At 38.1% G+C, this 21,223-nt stretch overlaps 1 protein-coding gene and 1 long non-coding RNA gene across 2 annotated transcripts in view; both read right to left on the reverse strand.

Moving 5' to 3' along the window:
• The window catches only part of GABRG3 (gamma-aminobutyric acid type A receptor subunit gamma3), a 700,780-nt gene that overhangs the window by 463,368 nt on the left and 216,189 nt on the right, over positions 1 to 21,223 (reverse strand). The window lies entirely within an intron of this gene.
• Positions 1 to 21,223, reverse strand: part of LOC144227561 (uncharacterized) — a 71,917-nt gene that overhangs the window by 12,371 nt on the left and 38,323 nt on the right. The gene's annotated exons all lie outside the window — the stretch shown is intronic.

Genomic DNA, 21,223 nt, shown 5'->3' on the forward strand with positions numbered 1-21,223 from the left:
GAGCCAAGAACCCAGGAATGTTCCACCAGGCAGTCTACCAGTGTGCAACATGCATTGTGATACAGAATCATGCTGACACCTCAGCATTACCTTCACTTATATCTAAATGGTGATTAACTTACTGTGACCTCAGAGACCAATTTGGCAAGAGAAATAAAAAATAGAAGAGTTGCTTTGAGGCATATCAAGATGAAGGAGGAACTACTCCCCTCTCCCACCTTACATCATTAGACTGTTTCCTTTTCCATGCACTTTGTGCTTCTTCTGGCCTCCACATACTGTGGTCTTTGAAATTCAACCCATGAAAAAATAAGGAACAGATGACAAACAAATAAGGACTCAATCTAAACTTTTGAAGACAGGAGATAAATGGGTTCCTGACCAGGCAATAGAACCCTAGGGTACTGTATTTCTTTGTATTCTGGGAAGGAGTGAATTTAAACATTTTCAAACTGGAAACTGCTCACTTGGGTAGTTCTTGATTAAAGTTTTCATACTATAGCAGAGGAGAAAATGATAAATTTCTTGGAGTCAGACTAAGCACAAAGCCATCAGGATTTCATCACAAAAAATCAGAGGAATTTGTTATGCAAAGAAGTTAGTAGACCAAAAATAAGTGATTACAAAACTAGAGGCACGATTATCAACAAAAATGGAAAAAAGCACAATGCACCTTGTTTTGAATGTGGCTAATGATTTTTTTTTAAATCTTGGACACATATAATGAATGCATAGTGACACTGCATTGCATGGGGCATCGGACAATGCATGCAAAACTGCTGTATCCAGCTCTTGGAGGAAAGACTGACAATTCTGCTTTCCTTGATTGCTAAATTGGACATGTTTTACAATGGCAAATCGTGGCACTTTATTGATGATTTTATTTTCATTTAAAATAAGTATTATTTCTGATTCTGGCATTGATTTGAATTTCTAAAGAGTTATTTCACAATTTCTGACTTCTAGGCTTGTATGAGTTGTGGTTTTTAAACAAGAGCAGATATTAACTGAGCCAATAATATTCATCATCGCTGTTTGAGAATCTATGAAATGCCCCACATAATTTTCCATGGTTTATTTAAGCTAGTACTCTTGGCAGCCCTGCAAAACTTTTAAAAAGGGATTGAAATGCATATTGAAGCAGTTAAGGAATGTCCCTCTGCTTAATGAACCATAGAAATGAGACACATGGAGGTAGGTGTGACACACACAAGCCAGACCGCCAACTCTTCCATACAATATTCCATTAATCCAAGAGTCATAATTTGGGCATTGCTACTGATGCTCTTTGTTGTTTTACTTAAAATCAGACATTGAGTTCAGGATCTCATTCCCAGAATTTTCCAAGTTCTCCTTCCAGTGAAAAGTACACAACGTAACTCCACATAACTGAGATGGACATTCTCAATTCCTTTACCTCTCTGCCATGCAAGTTGTCAGACTTGGATTATCTAGGCATCACTCAGGGGAAATTTTTCTGACTTTTTAAGGCAGAGGTAATCACTAGCTTTAAAACAATTAAACATAGGAGCCATTAGATTGGTGGCTCTAATGCCTTGGTAGCCTGTGTAAGCAAACTGAAACCTAAGCCAGAATCAATTTCTATAAATGCATTGGAATTGCAGAAAATGAAATTTAAGAACAAGCAACCATAAACAGCCAACTAAGCCTTCTCAAATAAGGAAACTGCTTAAGCTATACCTAATTGAATCATTTATTTGCTTTGCTTCTATGTCTGCTCCTTAAAAGCTTTGCCCCCATCTCCTGTCAGTGGGGCAATCCTAACCACTTCTGGGTAGGCACTGCCTCACTCAAATTTATGTTTGTTCAAATAAACTTGGAAAATATTAACATGCCTCAATTTAACTTTTAATGCTAGAAATGAACTGCAATTGTTTAAAGTAACAATGAAACCATTCTTAGTATAAAGATCATTTGCTCTTTTAGCCATAGTTCCTCATAACTTTATTACTACTCATTATGTTCTGTTATGAAGATTTACCAACACTCTTGTCTCCTTGAAAGCAGAAACATTACGTGTAAGGTCTTTGGCATAACTAGCATGATTTTGGACAACACTAGGCTATGCAGTAAACATAGTGCATAAATAAGTGGTTAAATAATGATTATTATTTACTTTCTTAAGCTCAGAGTAACTTTTGGGTGCTAACAATCACACTCATTCCATAGCTGTGTTCCTTAGGATTGAACTGTTAAAATATAGATATAAAAAGGTTGGGTTAACTTAACTTAGGGAATGCAGACTGCTAGACTTTCTTCAAGAAATTCATTATTATATGGATTGTTTTTATATGTATATATATTACATTAGCATACTGAAGACTGCTTTGAACTCCTAAAAAAAAAAAAAAAGGAAAAGATTTTCACTATCTTATACACTTGAAAATAACATACCATTGTGTGTGAATAATTATTAAAAAATAGGTTTAATTTTTACTTAGGAGAGTAAGTCAAGGTACAGAATGTATTTTTTGCTTGTTTATTGTCAGTTTTCAACATTTCTATTTACACAGGCAAAAAATAAGTTTCCCTAATATGAGTTTTGTGCTCCAAACCTATTTTTGTAAAGCTCCAAGCCCTTTTAATGCAAGGTTGCTAAGAGATATTCTCTAAGCCTTTTTTTTTTTTGTGCATGATTTGCCCCAGACCTGCTGCTCCAGGCCATTCTGATGGGCAGCTCAGCAGGTGTGCTTAAGAGGAAGGGACAATTGTTCTTTTCTTTCTTTGTAACCAGAGTTACAGGTGAACTAGAAATGTTTAAAGCAACAACTGAACTATTCTTAGCACAAAGGTCAGGATGCATTGTGAGGGAAAGAGAATAAAGGCATCCCTTATTCAGGACAATTCTGAGGGATGTTTGACTCACCAAGGGTCCATTTTCCATGCTCCTTGGCATTTGGTTTGTTTTATCTTCTCCATTGGGAACATGTCTGCAATGTCTCCATAAGAGGCATACATCTAGGTTATGAGTAATTATATACTGATTTTAATTTAAATTTTATTGGGCAGTGGAATCACAGTATCTACATGGTTTTCGGATTTCCCCAATTCCCAATGTAACCCAAACAGATTAATGGAGTTAGCATATGGAAAACTCATGGATAAGATCTTTGAAACAAAAACCAAAAAGTATCAGGGAATTCCCTGAGACCTAAAATACTGGTGGAGGCCACACTGCTAGGAAGGGTTATCATGAAGGTACTGGGGCCATGGATGATGCAAGGGAGTACCTGAGGCTGCCTGCAAGCCCCCATCCCACCGAAAGGAGGATTTCACCTCTGGTAGAAAGCAGGCCAATGGGTTAGCAAATGATCGTAACACCTGAAGTCATTGTAGGCCCCAAGGTGTAGGTAAGTGCAGAAAGTATAGCTAGCAGAGGGACTGATGGATCACACAGCATCAGGGAGCTCTGTCATGGTTACAAACACTGGGAAAGTTGCAAAAGCAGGATGTGCTTTGAGAATGGCACATGCCTTGAGCCAGGAAACACAAAGTTCCCCTGGGGTGGAAGGGGTACAGAAGAAGTGGAACCCAGAATGGTGAATGAAGAGCAAAACCCACCATCCCCAGGGAAAGGCCTGGTGGAAGGCCAGCAAAGGTGAGGCTAACCCTTGGTCTTGACTGCTATCTTTAAACACTATGTACTTCCTAACTCTGAACCAAAGAAGGCTCCAGAAACTGTGACAACCTAATAATGGCAATGCCTACCTATAGCATACCTATAGGTGCCTGATGGTGTTTTCTAAATGCCATACCCCACTGAATGGGGGCAGAGGTCCAGAGAGGGATAACTGATTCCAGGTTTTGGGGGAAAATATAAAAAGAGATTCTGGGACAGTCTGAGGAATGACATGTCAAAAGCCACAGAAGCCAACTTATATAGCCTTCCATTCACCAGGGATAGGTATGTGTGAGAAACAAAAAGTAATCATTGTAATTGATTGAAATGCGCTGGATATATAAGGACGTGAAAGTTTATAATGATTTTTAACAGGGTGCGAGGGTGGGAAGATATGGGAAAGAGGAATAAGAAGGGGAGTTGGGAAGGAGGAAGAAAGAAAAAAAAAGAGAGAAAAAAGAGTGAAAAGGAAAAAGGGAGAGAAAGAGGGAGCAGGAGGAGCTGGAGAGGAGAGAGAGAACAGTCAGTGGGGGACACTGGAGATAGGGAACGATCTCTGCATTTATCCCCCATTTCCTACACAGTAGTCTTTCTGGGTAAGCAAATAGCTCTAACTGATGAGGGAAAGTAGTTTTGTCCTAAGAAACTCTGGCTACTAAAAATGAAAGAGAAGGCACCTGATGTGATACAATACATGTGATGCAGAAAAGGTGGCTAAGAGAGCAAACTAAATGGCACCATGAGAAAGAAAATGGCCAAATATCTTCAGTAAATCAATGTGAGTTAGGAAAAATGAAGGATTCAATAAAAATCTGCTTTTTGCTCCTTTTCCTACTTCAATTCCTTATAGGACCTGCACCTTCACTCCAATTAACACGTTGTTCTAACCAGTTCCTGAATGCCTAAGAGGACATGGACACCAGACCACTGTCCTCAGGAAAAAACCCCAGACCCCAAATAAAGACAAGACTCTCTCCTTTTCTTTCTGAGTCTCCCTGGACACCCTGTATCTGTACTCCCTCTATGTCTTCAAAAAACCCTGCTTTCACCTACTGCTGGCTCGACTTTGGTCTCTATTCTGCACACAGCCAGGGTCCTCTTGGCTGGTCCTGTGAGACCCCATCTGGGTCCTCTGACCTGGCCTACTGGTATCAAAAGCTATGGAAAGCAAGCAGAGAGAGGTTCTTCTGGGGATAAAGGACACTCAACAGACACAATACTTTCAAATGTTGGCAGGGGACAGTCTGATATTGCTTTAAACAAAGCAGCCACACAAATACATTTGAATGTGGACTGGGCATTACATACAGGATGCCAGAGAAGTACTGGAAATTTTGTTGGTAGCATAATAGCATTGTTATTAGGTTTTAAAAGTTCATATTTTTTAAGCAATGAATTCTCAAGTACATAGGGACAAAATGATTAGAAACCTGGGTTTGAAATTAAAACATTTCATTGTAAAAATACCAAAAAATGTGGGGAAATATTCACGGTTATTGAATAGAGTGGTGGGCATACAGAGTTTCATTATACTATTTTCTCTGGTTTTGCATGCACTTAAACATTTCAAAATAAAATTTTCTTACAAATATTATTGTGAGGGAAAAACCCTAAAATAGATATTTTTAAAATAACTAACTACAAATAAAAGATACAGTCTTTAGTCTTTGGAGCAAGCTTGCTCCACACTTCAGAATTTCCACACTAGGTTCTCACCCCACTCCCTGCTCCTCTACCATCCCCCTTCTCATAAAACCACACCAACCATATTCAGATGGGTTGGAATTGCTAGCCAAAGGAGCAGACATAATGGGCAAATGCGTTTTGGTTATCTTCTCAGCACTGCTAGAACTCAGACAATTCCCTGCTGAACTGCTAATGGGACCCTAACTGCATACAGCATTTCCCTACATCAATAAAGAGAATCACATCCAGAACACTTTGAAAGTAAGTAGGTAGTTAAAATGCAACATGAATAAAGCCCTGACATATCAACTTTAGAGCTAGCAAATGATTATAGACTTTTAGAATGCCGCATTATGTGCCTCTGTCACAAGAGATGAGTCTATCTGTTTGATGGGGTGTTGTTCTTCTAATATGGGAGTGAGGCTTGCAAGCAGAAAGAGCATTTCTCTAGGTGCATTCACACATGGATGAGTGAAATTCAGGTCACCCAGATGACGACGGTATACAACTTATTGCTGGAAATCTGACAGGCCTAGTCCCATAGAGTAGCTGGAAAACTTTCCCGGTATTCCCAGACCACCAGTTGATCTTGAGATCACAGTTTTCCTAAGAGCAATGAGACCATGTTTTCCAGGTACAGAGATCTGGATTATGAGGCTCTCTGTGGACTAGAGGCCCTTCTCTGAACGTCTGAATGACATGGAAATCCCTGGTTCTCTGGAGAGGGAGTAAGGTGCATGCCTAGTAATGACTGAGGTTAAACTGGGTAATGAGGCTTGCAGTCATATTTAATTTGACTAAAAATTATTCAAGGGACATTTCTGGCTCACAGAGGCTTGGAGCTGCAGGTGCATACCTGCTGCATTCATTAAATAAATGAGGTAGCACTGCAGAAGTCTGATCCAGGTCTGCTCATCTTGCTGTACCTCAGAGCGAGAGAATACATAGAAGATCCTCTGGAAGTGGTAACAAAAGTGTTAAGAGAGGAGTTCAAACACAAATGTGCAGGACAGTGACTTGTCTAAGTCATACATGTCATCGCTCTGAGCCAATGGGTTTCAAAGAAAGAAAAGGGAGTGAAAGTCAGTGTGGAACCAAGCATTGGCAATCCCCAGAGAAACTCCACATCCAGGAAAGCCATCATCCTGAGAACTAAAGATCTAGTATTTCACAGGGGCAACTCCATGTACTGGGGGAAGCTTCACCTGTCAGCACCAACACTAGACAGAAACAGATAAGAAATATGCCAGGTGGCAAGAGAAGGAAACATTTTCCCTCCCTTGTCCCCTCCCTCTTCCTCTCTCTCTCCCTTTATCTTGTTCTCCATATACTACACACACACACACACACACACACACACACACACACACACACACACACACACAATTTGGGGAAAAAAAGCAATGGGATGTCAGGTACTTTGGGGGCAATTCTACCAGGAATAATGACTCAGTAGGAACATTTATATGCAACACTCTTCCTTATTTTTTGCTGTTACATTGGTGGGCCAAGTGAAAGAAAAAAAGTATTTAATATTAAAAGACATCATTAATTAAAGTGAAGGGATTTCATGATTTAAGATTGATGTAGAATCTCAATTTGGGAGCATTGATTCTAAAATATTGGTATTTTATCTGTCCTACCAAAGTATGGATGATACTTTTAGGAGAAATGTTTGATGAGATGGATCTAACATACAACCCACTCAACCTACTACTGAGTAGCGTAACCCATCCTATGCTCTGAGACATTGGGTCTCACTTTCTATCACTTCCTTGTCACCCCAGCACCAGACCATGACCAGATCTTACTTTTCTGTCACCTGCCCTGGTGAAGTCTGAGTCAGCTACAGAGCAAGAGCTAAAAAGCCCAATCTGGAAGGGACAGACTTGAAAGTAGTAATTATGTATTTTCAATTTGAAAACTGCTTGAGTTGAGAGATTCAAAATCTATTTGGGGAATGCATAAATAATATACTGATAATTGGCACATATTTTACATCAGCTTTCCCATTTTAAGCACTCATTTAAAACAACTGGCAAAAAATGCTAACAAAATAAAATGAGACTTTTCTTCTTGCACACATCTTATTTGTCACATTCTTTACATGATTCTACTGTCATGATTTCAAAATAATCAAAATAATCAAAAGAGCACTAATACTGCCATTGAAAAAATGGATATATTTGGTTACTAATTGGAGTATTTGGTCCATTTACATTTGATATGATTATTTGGTATGTTTCTGTTTGTGTTCCATCCTGTTATCTATTCTTTATCTGTTCTATCTATGCTTTGTTCCCCATAATCCTTTTCTGTCTTCTTTTGGATCAACTAGGTATTTTTTAGTATTCTACTGTATATTCTTTATTTATTTTTAAGACATATCTCTTTGTGGGTTTTTTTAATGCATCTTTTTTTTTCTTTAAAGAGAGAGAAAGAGAATGAGCAGAGGAGAGAGGCAGAGAGAGAGAATGTTAAGCAGACTCCGCACTGAGCTTGATTTCATGACCAGGAGATCATGACCTAAGTCAAAACCAAGAGTAGGATGCTCAACTGAGCCAAATATATATAAAATATACTTACATTTATTTTAAATAATAATTTACTTGTATATATTTATAATTATTTCAAAATTAAAAGTTTAAAAATTTTATGAGAGAACTACAAAGGTGTTGTTGCCCCAATGATTTTGAAATTACCTATTATAGCTTGAAAATTCATGAAAAATCAGCTGTTTATTGTATAACACATAATAATTCCTTTAATATAAACTGATGTTTTAGATAACTTACATTAGAAGCACATGGAAGCCCTATGCCAGCCCTGGGGTTTTCTGCCCTTTCAGCCACACTTTGGTATCCTCCAGTCTGAGGAGGTTTAGCCTTAGCCACCTGAGGCTGGTCTCTGCCACCTCTCAGTCTTGTGCTCCCCAAATAACAATCTTTCTAAACCTCAGTTTCCTCATATGAAAAACATGAGCAAAAATTGTATTTGAAGGGTCATTGTCATTTACTATATGTAATTATTATATGTGAATTATGTAATTATATAAAAACATATACTTTAACGCTGAATAAAATAATAGTGGCAGATGTTCCCTTAAAAAAAAAATGAAGGGTCCTTCTCTGCCTGACTTATTTCGCTCAGCATAACACGTATAGGAGGATTAGGAGGAACTTGATGGAGGAACAAGGGGGAGAAGAAGGGAGGAAATGGTGGGGGAAAGGGAGAGAGGCAAACCATGAGAGACTCTTGAATGCTGACAGAAACTGAGGACTGATGGATGTGGGGGGGGGGATGGGCATGGAGGAGGACACTTCTGGGGATGAGCACTGAGTGTTATGTGGAAACTAATTTGACAATAAACTATTTGTAAAAAAAAATGGATAAATAAATTAAAAAATAAAAATGAAAAAAAATGAAGGGTCATTGTCAGAGTTGGAGATGATAAATATAGCATGTATGAAAGATTCTGACATCCAATAGGGCACACATGTTGTAACTACACATTAAGTAGATTCACCATAGGTATGCATGTGTAATACTTATTTTTTAATCATACACAAATTTACATGAAGTCACCTGTTTAACCAAAAACATTGTTTTCAGGGTAAAATATATTTTTCTATTCTTCCAAAAATGAAAATTACTAATCAGAGAGGGGAATAAAACAATTCAAGGATCACAGAGAAGAGTAAGAAACGATTATGAATTAAGTTTTTTAAAGAGACATGAACATCCTCTTTGATATATAAAACATTTACAATAATATTCAAATTTATATATTCAGAATTGAGAACAATAGGGGTAGAGAGGTAAAAAATAGGTAAGGAAAGAAAAGCTAAAGATGCCCTCAGAGATGAAGAGAGTTTCCAAAAGAAAATTAAAAATGATAATAGAAATAACTGTGCAGTAAAAGAAAAGGAATGGGACAGATGAGGTGTAACCACACAGTAAAATAGTAGAGATAAAGAGGAATTATTAGATCCTAAGGAGATTCTAAAATTTTGAAATGCGATCGTCACAGGGTGTCTTCCTCAGGACAAAGCTTCTTCAGAAGCTTTCAACTTGCCTTATTGCTCTCTGAAATTCCCAGTAAGCTCTCCCATCATTTTTCATGGCTTTTCATGTATTTTCTGAAAGATAACAGAGGATCCACCTAGTAGGAGAGTGATCATAAGGTAAAAAATGTTCTCTAGTTTCCAATAGTAAACCGAGCAATATCACACACAAAAGAATGAAATAAAGTCAAAATCCAGAATATCACCATCCCTGATTAAATTCCAGCCTTGGAAATAGCTGAAAGAATTACCTGTCTCTAACCAGTGATTGGGTAAAATGATAAGAAAAATGATGATGACAACACCTATGACAGCAACAATATCATTTATTGAATATTTACTGCACACTAACTCTGTCAGGGACATTATGCATCATGTCTTCTTTAATTATTATGTATTGTAAAATATTAAGAATTAACATTTATTGAGAGCCAAATAAGTTTGAGCATGTTGCTTTAGTTATGTGCATTATTTCATTGATCCTTACACTTTCACATGAAAAAAGTGGAGAGTAGTCAAGTGCCTTGCTCATATTCATTTAATAGAAAGTGATAGTAGTGTGCTCCAATTCAACTTTCTTAGGCCATTGTCAGGATTCCATTTATTCAATCATTCCTTTTTAACTATTTACAAGGCATTATGTGGGATGTGGTAGTTGGCTTTCTATAACTACCTGTAAGTAACTTTCCTTGGGTCATAGAGCCAGTAGAGGGCGGAGCTAAGTCCCAAACCCAGGTCTGTCTGACTGCAAAACCTTGTTCTTTTTCTCTTCTTCTTAATGAGATAACTGAGAGTCACTGGAGTTAAGTTATAGTATGCAAATTAACATGTCACTCTCCTAAAAGAGGCAACCGCATGCATTTATATAGCGAGCATTCATCATATTTTGGGCCCCGTTGTTGGAATTCGCAGCCACACTTTACAATCCTACTGTTATCTTGTAATAGATATTTCCATTCTCTAATAAAGAAAATGAATTTTGAGGAGGTGTGTGGCCTGAGAGTCTGAACCCAAACTCTTTGTTGCCTCCTTGTTAGGCTTTTCTAGCACAGTTTGGCCTTCTGGATAGAGGCAATAAACAAAGTTGACCAGTAGAATGAATCAAATCATGAACTTCAGTCTGACACTGTAGAAATGCAAAGTAGATGAAAGAATGAAGATGTCCATGTATAGTTAACACACTTTGGCCAAGAAGGGGCAAAAAAGTAAGGCTTGATTCCACAGGAAGTGAAGAATATTTGAAAGCTTTTGCAAAGGAAAATAGCAGATAAAATCTGTGCTTCATCAAACTGGACCTGCAGCAACATATGGGAAGAGAAGCACGAGGTAGGGTCTGGAGACATTGGGAATGATCCAGGCAAGAGGATATAAGAACATGAATTAGACCTTGGGATTTAAAAGGATGGTACAGCTGACAGATAGGTAGGATGACCAAGTCTCAGGTCTTGGTTGGATATAAAAATAGAAGCTAAACATAGCAACAAATGTTAATGCTAAGTGAAGCCCAGAAATGGGCAATGGGAGGCTGAATTTTAGAACTGGAGATGGTACTCTCTCATGAGCTTTAGAAATAATGAGATCCAGAGGGCGCTAATAACAGGCAAATGTAAGGCTAAAACGGACTTCATGAGGCTTTAGTTATGGAAGGTGACATTTAGTTGTTACAATTAGGTGTAAAGTTTCAGGTTCAGGAGAATTACCTCCCATAAAAATGTTAACTGCAAACCCCTGGAAGTGCAGGGAAGGTAGTGGTTATAGAATAGCAGGAACTGGCACATGCGGTTATGATTTTCATAACAAGAAAATGGTAGGTTTGGGACAGACTGGTAAATCTACAATCTCTCCTCAAAGGTGAGAATAAATAATTATTGGGTAGTTGTTAAGCCTTTAGAAAAGGATACTCTATTCACTAAGAGCAAGATGGAATCAGGGGAAACAAACAAAAAAAGAAACACTTTATGGCAGACAATACTGCATGTTTTCAAGACAAAGCTACTAGAATTGCAAGTCAGAGGAATGACAAAGAGACCCCTTGATTTTCAGAACACTAAATGCTGTGGTCAACACAGAATATGGTGACTATATGCTAAGCAGTTCAGAGGTTTAAGGAGGATTGAAGAGTCACGATCAGAAAATAGAAGTTAATATCAGCCAATAACATATTTCCCAGAATCATAAAGATTTTTCACATGTGAAAATATAGTGAAGATATAAGAAACATCATAATATTATGAGCTATTGGGTTGAGCATTCTGTGGAATGAGGGGAATATCTTGGATGATATTAATACCAAAATGTTCTTTCCAGATTATTATGATCAGTTTGAACTAAGAAGAACTTTTAAATGGATAAAAAGTAAAATTAGGTATATAAGAACTGATTAAGAGAGATCATATAGCAGGAAATAATTTGGGAAAAAGGCTTCAGAGTTTTAAACCTGCAATCAATCAATCAAATTTAAAAAAATTGCTGCTGCAACCTTATAGAAGTTCTATAGAAGTCTTTTATCCCTATTAAGTGCAGCAAAGGTGGCCCAATGTTGGACACTGAATTGACTACATTAGGAGTCATTTTATGGTTGAAAAACTTATTTTTGTTATTATTTTAAGTTTATTTATTTTGAGAGAGAAAGAGAGAGAGAGAATGAGAGTAGCGGAAGGGAGGGGGTGGGGGAGACAATCCCAAGCAGGCTCTACACTTAGCATTGAGCTAAATGTGGGACTCCATCTCATGAACTGTGATATCACAACCTGGGTCAATATTAAGAGTTGGATGTTCAACCGACTGAGCCACTCAGGCAACCTGGGAAACTTATTTTTATTTTATTTGTTTTATTTAAAATATTAATGTTTATTTCTTTTTGAGAGATAGAGGCAGATCATGAGCAGGGAGGGAGCAGGGAGAGAGGGAGACACAGAATCCAAAACAGGCTCCAGGCTCTGAGCTGTCAGCACAGAGCCTGACAGGGGGCTGGGACTCACAGACCCTGTGAGGTCATGACTTGAGCTGAAGTCAGACACTTAACTGACTGAGCCACCCATGCACCCCAGGGAAACTTATTTTTAAAAGTTCATCACTGAACAGGAGGATTTCCAGTAATTATTAGCAAGGTTAAATATTCTGAGAAATGAGGTAGATAAAAACACCTGTTTATTAGCCCAACCAGGCTAATAAAGGGAATCTCACTGGGAGAAGACAACAAAAGATTTTTAACCTTGAAAATGGAAGACTTATTGGAATGGAATATATTTTCAAATATCTAAAGGACTTTAATAAGTGAAGGGTAATTCCAGGAGTACAATGAGGAGCACTGGTTTGATAGAGGTAAAGAAGTAACTAGGAATATGCTTATGTGAGAGATGCTTGAGTAAGAAGTATGACTTCAAGACCCTTTTGGCAGAAATATACTCAGTCTTGGACATACTGGCAAATGTCAAGGCCAAAATCACATGCATTTATTCCACAAATATTTTTTAAAGCTTTACCATAACCCACACACTGGGTTTGGGGCTACAGTCTCAGACTGTGAAGAGGAAAAAAAAAAATCACAGACCCATAAGTATGGGACTAATCATAGTGGGGACATAGGAATTTCACATGGGGGTGAGCTCTGGGAAGAAAGAGTTAGCAAAGAATCTGAACTGCTGAGAGACAAGACTTAGCTTGTAACTAAGGAAGAGAAAAAGCCATGTGGGGGCCGAAGCAGAGAGATTGGGAGTTTGGTTAACCAGTATCCCACTTAGACAAATTGAAGCAAAATAATTTTGCTGTTAAGTCCTTTTCACAGAAGGTGGTTGGACTTTTACTTTAAAAAAATGTTGCTGGGAGGATAAGTAAATATACATAAAAAACACCTAGAAGCATCCCAAGCGCTTACAATAGTGCTGCATAAGGGTGGCTATTATTGCTATTGTCATTATTGTTGGCCTTTTTCTTGATGGTCTTGAAAGGGTTGTGTTAGGAACTGAATGTGAGTGTTTCCCACAATTTCATATGATTAAACCCCAATATGATGGAATTTGGAGGTGGGGATTTTAGGGAGGAAATTAGGATTAGAAGAGGTCATGAGAGTGGAGCCACATGATGGAATTAGTATTCTTACAAAAAGAGGAAGAGAACAGAATTTCTCTCTCAGCACCATATGATGATATAGCAAGAAGGCAGCCATCTGTAAGCCAGGAAGAGAGTCCTCATCTGGCAACTGCATTGGCCAGGACCTTGATCACAGACTTCCCAGCCTTCAGAGCAAATAAATATCTGCTGTTTAAATCATCCAGTTTACTGTATTTTGTCATGACAGCCCAAGTGAAGGCAGACAGAAAGAGATGATATCAAAGGACACTGAACTTTCTCACTGGGGAAGGAGCACATGCTATTCTTGACCATCAGCTATAGCTCCTGTTGTGCAGGAACGCTCAAAGGATTTGGCACACAATTTTGATCACATTCCTATCACCGCATCCTCCATTTTCAATGGATTTCCCTTGTTATTAGCACCTAGAAGCCTTGGATAAGCTATCTCAAGTCCACTTCTCCAGTCCCTTCCATCAGCATGCTCCTCTTTATTTTCTTCCTTAAACTCACTGGCCTTTGATCAGCTGCTCCAAGGGCCAATAATCCCTCCAGCCTTCAGGAATACTATTCCCTCTGCATGACATGCTTTTTCATTCCCTTTGACATCCAGCAGCTGTCTAGTCAAATCTTCTCTGACTTTCCTAATCAGATGAATTCTCCCATTATACATTTCATAACACCTGTATACAGCCCTTACCAACATTTGTAAATACATTTTCTATGAGTATGAGATTGTTTCTCCCCAACTTTTCTTCCCTTGCTCAATAAGAACAAGGGTCCCCATGTCTATTTTGCTTACCATTGTATTCCCACCCCTCAGCACAGGACTTGACACATATCTATCATGGCCCAACTTATCTATTCCAACAAGCATGTTAATAAGGAAAAAAAAGGACTCAGACCCTCCATATACATAAGTCACACCTGTATGGTTTTCCTTTCAGGCCTAGGTTTAATTCCTCTGCATGAATCTTGACTACAGGAACCATGCAGAAAAACAGAAGGAGGAGCTCTTTAACTCAACAACTATGTGTTCTGCCTTTCACATGGGAACTGCTTAATTATTGTATGTTTTCAGACACAAGTGGGGTGGTCACCTGTTGGGAAGTTGTTATGTTTAGTTTTATGCATCAACTAGACTAGGCTAAGAGAGGTCCAGAGAGCTGGTTGGCAAAATGTTATTTCAGGTTGTGTCTGTGAGGATGTCTCTGAAAGACATCACTATCTGAATTGGTGAACTCAGGTAAGATCAGTGTCACCAGTGTAGGTAGGCATCATCAAATCCATCCAAGGGTCCAAATAGAACAAAAGGCAGAATAAGGAGGAGAAGCAGAATGTGGCATCATGATGGTGGGGGCATAGTGGTCTTGAGAATGTGATCCCTGCAGTTATCCCTTCACCACTCACGCAAAACTGACAAGCACAAAGCACAAAGTCTGGGACTTGCACTATGCAGGAAACGGAGACACAAAGATGAAGAGAATCCCCTACCCTACATGAGCTCATAGTCCAGAAAACCACAGAGAGGGAGTCATATTTTAAAGAAGTATATATTCAGAGAAGCTGAGCAAAATTAGTCAAGGTTATACTGGCTGGAGAGTTAAACCTAGGGAGAATGGGACTCTGTATCATTTGTATTTTTGGTAAAAAAGAGTTTGGCTTCAGCTTAAAGTCCCCTGAGGTGATACAGAGAGGGCTTCAGAATCCAAGAGTCATCCTATCATCTGTGAAGAAATATGCTAAGAAAGAAGGGGCATTGTCTTTGTTGAACCAGCATGGTCTGCATATAGTTTGAGACATTCAAACTGCAAGATGATGGACTTCTCCTTGTTTTGTCATTTTATTTAAATAAAATTATATGTAATACTATTTTAAATATTATATTGAATATCTTTATTTCCCAGAAAACAGCAGAAGCTTGTTTGGTTCACAAGTTCAATGCCAGTGCCTCATATGGTGCTAGTACCTAGTGGGTGTGANCCACAAAAAAATTAAAAAAAAAAAAAAAAAAAAAAAAAAAAAAAAAAAGCTCTAAAACCCAAAGAAGAAGGTGTTGTACATGTTAGAGCACTTCTTTAAAGTTATTTTTTAAGAGTAAAATCAATAATAAAATTAAATCAATGGTGATATGGCTTACAATTAGTTGAAGTGCTATAGGAAAAACTAAGGTGTTAAGAAAAAAGGAAAATGTTGTTCTTTCTATAGTTTCTCTTCTTCTTGGTATATCTAAATATTAGTTGAGAAAATACTCTATATCATGTATAGATATGTGAATGCAATTTTCATCAGACACACTTCTGAAAGATGTGTCTGTCCTGTTACTATTCTGTAATATGAAACTCATTCTGGAAGCTTTCCACTGCCCAAAGACAGAATCCAAGCCAGTAAGAAAGGTTCTCTATGCCTGACTTTCCGCATTTTTCTCCATTCCACACTCCTGCCACTTATACTTCTCTACTTTGTAGCTTTGCATGCTTCCTCTTGCACTTCCCCCACCTAGAAGTTAGGCCATGCCCACTCCTCCCCAGAAAACTACCACCTCCTCCTTTGTGATGGGAGTGACAGGAGTCCGAATCCCAGTGGTGGTGCTAACTCACTTCTATGAGCACTGTCTGCTTCTCTGACTCTCTCCTTGCACTTTTGTGATTTGTTTACTCCATGATGACAAGCATTCACCTCGGTGTTCCCATGCCTGGTTTGTACACAGTGGACCAAATATATTGTCTGAGGAAAGAAATGAGAGATAGAGAAAGGGAAGGAGGGAGGGAGGACTGGAACACACATTTTAAAAAGAAAGCAGGCGGAAAGCTTACAATTACAGGAAATAGCCAGGGGACAGAGGACAATCCTAGGATATTTAAACCAGAAGAGAATTCTTCTGAAAACATAGAGCTGTCTATAAATATTTGAAGAGATGTAAGGTAGATAAAGGCTTACAGGAACTAGAACATGTACTGATATATGAAAATAGAGGGAAGATTTAATTCAAAAATTTTCCAGTATTTCAAAGGATGTCTCTGGTAATGGATATCAATATAGTCAGTGGGGACCAGTTATCTGCAGGGAGTTGGCACCTTGAGTTGTGCCTCCCAACACAGAGTCTTGTTACAGATAAATGTATCATCATTCATATGGGGTACTGTAATAAGAAACTCCACCCCATCTGTCCCATAACAGACAAAAAAGGAAATAAAATTATCTAGGACAAGAAACTAAATAGCTCCTAACAACTTATCTCAACTACCATTTATATCTGTTACGTCAAAGTTTGGATTCTATTCTTTCAAATGTTGCCAGTAAAAATCTTTAGAAGCACATTTGCTATCTTGGATATCTTAGAGAAGATTTATAAAAACCATTTGAAGAAAATTCAGATCCACGACCGATTACTAATGTGCTTGTGGAGCTGATTTACTAAACACGTCAAAAGTAAGATGTATCTGATGTGAGAGACATCATTTTCCATTCAGAATAGGAGATTCCCATGTGTTAATATCACTTGTTAATTTTGTTGGGAGCTAAGGAATGTATGTCCATTATGAGGCAGACACCTTTTCACAACAGCAGAAAATGCAATAAATGTTTCATTACAATTATTCTGAGAATGAGACGTTACTGCCAAAATTACTCAACATAAATTTAATCATGATGCAACAATCAGGTGTTCCACAATGTGGGACATTCTACCATTGTAGCAGATAACTGGCCTGGAATCCTCACAAAAGTAAATGCCGTGACAAACACACAAATCATAGAGGAGGGTGCCAGTCTAAATCAGAGGTAACTGAAGGGACATAATTAGTAAGTGTCAAGGGTGAACTTTGATTCTTGGATCAAAGTAACACAGCTACAGAGACATTTCCAATGCAACTGGAAAACTTTTGACTATGGATTAGATACTAAATGATAACTTTGATTTAGTGGTATTGTGAGTGGGAAGTAGAATGCTTTCATCCTTAGGAAGTGTATCTGAAACATTTAGGGATGACATGCTGTGATGTCTGCAACTTGTTTTCAACATATTAGCAAAAATGTGTGTGTGTGTGTGTGTTTAGAGAGAGAAAAGAAACGTGGAAAAGCTAACAGGTGATCTAGGTCATTCTATAATGAATAAAACTAGCTCACTATGACTTACACAATGAAAGCATGTGAAACTGGAGATTACAAGAGTGGAGAGATGCTATGTGGCAGGGACTTGCATCACCCAAAGCTTTGTCTTTCCCTGGGTACAGTTATTAATAACCCGTTTATTTGTTCAGAGGTCCAGTTTTCCTTGTCTGGAGCCCAAGAATGATTTGATGGAACCTAGGTTATATTTCAGCTCAACTCCAGTTTGACATTAAGAGGTCTGAAGAGAGAGCAAAGCATATATACTGGCATCCACCATTTTAAGGATATCAAAAGGAAATTTTCAAGTCATTTCTGTACAATGTAGTTGTTCAAATTAGCATGCAATCATTTTCTTTATAAATAAAAATTTTTTAACTTTCAAAAAATTAGTCTAGGTCAAGGATAAATAGGCATCTCTTGTACTATTCCCTTAGCTTTTCTTTACATTTGAAAATTTTCAAAATAAAAGTGGAAAATTATTTTTGAAATATGAATATGAATGTCAAACACTCAAATTTCTTCTATGTGCATGGCAATAAAATTTATTCGGGGACATGGATATAGTTCCCACTGATATTTTCTTTTTCCAGTTTTTCCACTAATTAAATTAGATCAGAGTCCATTACTAAGAAGATGCTTTTTAGTGACAGTGAGTTTGGGCCTATCAATGGTGGAGTTGATTCTCTACACAGAGAACCCCCACAGCCCCTGCAGGGGAGTCAACAAGAGGCTCTGACACCCCTCCTACCACAGAATGTTCACCTCATGGAGGGACTAAGACATGCAAACCTATATAGTATGTTGTAGAAAGCAATGCTTACACTGAAAGAGACAGTAATGGGAATTTACAAAAGCTTTGGAAAAACTCAAGATGTTTAGAAAATTGGTTTAACTAGAGAATAAGAGAGAAGTGGAAGAGAAGAAGGGCATATGGCTGCCAGGCTGAGGTGTTCATACGTAATCTAGGAGCCAGTGGGGAATCTTAGGGGGAGCTGAATAGAGTAGAAACATAGTAAGTGTGGAGTTTCACAAGAATTTGCCTGAGAGTGGTTTTGGTAGGCATATGGATCAGGATGGTTGAGAGTGTTTGAAGGTTACAAGCCATGTGGGGACAGTGAGGCTGCAGAGGACAAGAAGCAAGAGTTAGAGAATGAGGTCCATAGACCCAGTCACTAGTAGACCTGGGTTAGCCTTTAAACTAGTAGGTAAATCTCTTACCTTCCATGTGATTCCCTCTTCTTCATCTTAGAAAAACTGGCTGCAATCTCTTAGGTTGTTAAGAGAATCAAACAGGCAAGATAATCTAAATGTTTTAAAATCCAGCAACAACGTTGGCTTACATTAATATGTTCAAAGTAGTTTTCCGCCTGTCTTCTACTCCATCTGTCAAATGGACTTTTATGTTTCCACCTGCCAAACCTTCTCCTGCTTATAATCTATATCTAGGAGCTTCAAAGAGATGTTTTATACATCTAAAGAACAAGCCCAGTCTACTATCTGAACAATCAAAAAGTAATGCCCATTTTTCTCTCCTCTAATCCTATTCTAGAAAATGCTAGGTACATTCTTTTCATTTGGTGTGCTTTATCCATTGTATACGCTTTCCATTGTTGCTGGGTACTATCATCTGACCTTGCACCTGACATGTCCAAAAGATGCCGTTACAATTTCTGCTTAGCCCACTGGCCTTGTAGCTCTCAGAGGACCAAAGCAGCACTGTGTTCAGTGGCATAGTGAGGAAGAATTAACTTCAGGTTTTTATGTAGACCTTGGCTTAAGAAATTCTAAATTAGGACAGAAAGGGCCCCCATATCCTACTACAGTTTCAGCAAAATAGCTCTAATTCCCCATATCTCTTCAGGTAACCTGAAAGAAAGGGAGTGCCAGATGTCATACTCAGAATTATCCCTCACAGCTGTTAACCAAAGGTTTGTTAATTAATCCAAATTGCCTTTTCTGGTGCTCCTTTTCTTGGATTGAATTCTCGCCTATGAAATTACTTAATATACCATAAAATATAATTTTTCGAGGCTCCCTAGTTTTCCTTAGTCATGGACAGATATTTTGGAACAAATGTGAGAACTATGGAATTGCTGTAACAACTATGCACTCAGAGAGATGTAAGATGCCTTAGAGAAACATTTTATCCATTTTATTGTATAACTTTCCCCTTCATTTTAATAAATTACAGTATATGTATAAAGCTTATTTATATCCATTTGTTTATAAACCTCCTTAAAGACAGTTCTTTTATTTCTTTGTTTCCTTTGAATAGCCCAATCACCATTTGGTAAGTACACAATAATAGGAGCTGTATTTAGTTTCACATTCTATAGTTTATAAAAGTAGCAACATATTAAATACTGAAACATGTTCCCAGTCTTTAGGATTCTATGCATTTTTAAAGAGAGTTTTTCTAATATGTGGTCTTGCAGCAACTGGATATCATTATGTGTGTGTGTGGGGGGGATTAATCTTGATTCCTACATCATGTCATAAAATTTAAGTTGAGGGGTGCCTGGGTGGCTTAGTCGGTTAAGCGTCCAACTTTCGCTTAGGTCATGATCTCGCGGTTCATGGGTTTGAGCCCCGCGTCGGGCTCTGTGCTGACTGCCAGCTCAGAGCCTGGAGCCTGTTTCAGTCTGTGACTCCCTCTCTCTCTGACCCTCCCCTGCTCACACTATCTCTCTCTCTCTCTTTCCTAGAAATAAATAAAACATTAAAAAAATTTTAAGCTGAGGTGGATTATAGACCTAAGTGTGAATGCTAGAATATTCAAATTTTAAAAAGAAAATAAAATTTTTAATTGTTTATTTTTGAGAGAAGAGGAGAGAATGTGAGTGGGGAAAGGGCAGAGAGAGAGACAGAGGATTCAATGTGGGCTCTGAGCTGACAGCAGAGAGCCTGATATAGGGCTCAAACTCACAAATCATAAGATCATGGCCTGGGCTGAAATCAAGAGTCAGATGCTTAACCAACTGAGCCATCCAGAAGCCCCTGAAGAAAGTAAAATTTTAAAGTATGTTCATGACTTTGAGGTAGGCAAATATCTCTTAAATAAGACACAAAAGCACTAAGCATAATAGAATAAATTGATAAATTGAATTTCTTTAAAATTAAGAAGGTCTTCATCAAAAACACCATTAAAAGATGTGAATACATTTAAAAGCTTGGAGATTTCTAACTTCTGGGATCCTTAGCTATGACACAAACTGCTTCACATTTACCGCATGGAACTTGGTGTGGGGGAGGAAGGGGAATAGATGCAAACATGGAGCTCATGATGCCTCCTATTCCCTGAATAATAAAGTCCTTTGTCTCTGAACCAAGTATCTCCCCTCTTCTGCCATAATCTATGAAACTATAGTAGGCCAACTTGTTAACTCAAAAGTAAGGCAATATCTCAGACTGTCACAGTTCTTTATATGGAGAACCCTGAAGAATCTCAAGAGTTACAGGTTCTGTGTTTCTTACAACAGGAACTTGCATTGGATCCAAAATAGAAGGGGGTTAAAAATCCACAAACCAAGCAGAATTCGTGATTGGCTTTCCTCATTCCAATAGATCATGAAGTTCCTGATTTTTTAAAATTTTCTAAATGTTTTATTTATCTGAGAGAGAGAGAGAGAGAGAGAGAGAGAGAGAGAGA

This window comes from Crocuta crocuta, unplaced genomic scaffold (assembly GCF_008692635.1).
Source record: "Crocuta crocuta isolate KB4526 unplaced genomic scaffold, BGI_CrCroc_1.0 scaffold355, whole genome shotgun sequence".
NCBI classification, from domain to species: domain Eukaryota; kingdom Metazoa; phylum Chordata; class Mammalia; order Carnivora; family Hyaenidae; genus Crocuta; species Crocuta crocuta.